General features: G+C 49.3%; 1 pseudogene; it reads left to right on the top strand.

The window, feature by feature from the left end:
- The first annotated feature begins 341 nt into the window (after window positions 1-341).
- The window catches only part of LOC112080409 (single-strand DNA endonuclease ASTE1-like), a 4648-nt pseudogene continuing 3705 nt past the window's right edge, over window positions 342-1284 (top strand).

The following is a 1284-nucleotide window of genomic DNA, read 5'->3' as shown; positions in this document are numbered from 1 at the left end:
GTATGGAAGATCTTTGTGGGCTATACTCAGCCTTGTCTCAGGATGGTAAGTTGGTGGTTGAAGGTATCCCTCTAGTGGTGTGGGGGCTGTGCTTTGGCAAAGTGGGTGGGGTTATATCCTGCCTGTTTGGCCCTGTCCGGGGGCGTCGTCGGACGGGGCCATAGTGTCTCCCGACCCCTCCTGTTTCAGCCTCCAGTATTTATGCTGCAATAGTTTATGTGTCGGAGGGCTAGGGTCAGTCTGTTATACCTGGAGTATTTATCCTGTCTTATCCGGTGTCCTGCGTGAATTTAAGTATGATCTCTCTAATTCTCTCTCTCTCTTCTCTCTCTCACACCAACATGGTAGCCCACACCAACACCACAATCACCACGGTAGCCCACAACTCCACCACCATGGTAGCCCACAACTCCACCACCATAGTAGCCCACAACACCATCACCACGGTAGCCCACAACTCCACCACCATAGTAGCCCACAACACCACCATCACAGTAGCCCAAAACTCCACCACCACGGTAGCCCACCACCACCACCATCACCACCATGGTAGACCACAACTACACCATCATGGTAGCCCACAGCACCACCACCACAGTAGCCCACAGCACCACCATCACAGTAGCCCACAGCACCACCACCACAGTATCCCACAACACCATCAGCACAGTAGCCCACAACACCATCAGCAAGCTAAACTAAATACAGGCCTTTGCCAACCAACCCACCCAGTTTATAGAAATAGTGTGCAGCAGTTTATCAGTTATGGAGGTTTCATTTCCAAATACAATGGAACAGAAAACTAGACAAGGTAAGTCAGGTACCTGACAGTGTCTAAGTGATCATGTGTGATGAGCACTGTCTGCATCATACATTCCTCCTCCAGGGTGTTAGCCTGTTAGGTTTTCGGAAAGGGAAACTTAACAAAAGAGAAACACATCAATTGTAATGATGCTGTAAATAGTCATGTGACTGAAACTCTTCACTCCATGTTCTCTTGTATTTTAAGTTAATAAACCTTTAACCCTTTGACCTGTTACTCCATCTCCTCCTGTGATTTAACTGTCACACCACCATAGTGGCCCTCATCACCAGCACCACCACCACCATCACCACCACCATAGTAGCCCACATCACCACCAACATGGTAACCCACAACACCACCACCACCACCACCAACATGGTAGCCCACAACAACACAACACACATGGTAGCACTTACCACATCACGCTAGATAAGCTCCCCCATCCCACCCCACCAAAAACCACCACACCACAATGGTAT

Source organism: Salvelinus sp. IW2-2015, unplaced genomic scaffold, assembly GCF_002910315.2.
Source record: "Salvelinus sp. IW2-2015 unplaced genomic scaffold, ASM291031v2 Un_scaffold16323, whole genome shotgun sequence".
Classification (NCBI taxonomy): Eukaryota; Metazoa; Chordata; class Actinopteri; order Salmoniformes; family Salmonidae; genus Salvelinus; species Salvelinus sp. IW2-2015.
This window is presented reverse-complemented; position numbering and strand designations above follow the sequence as displayed.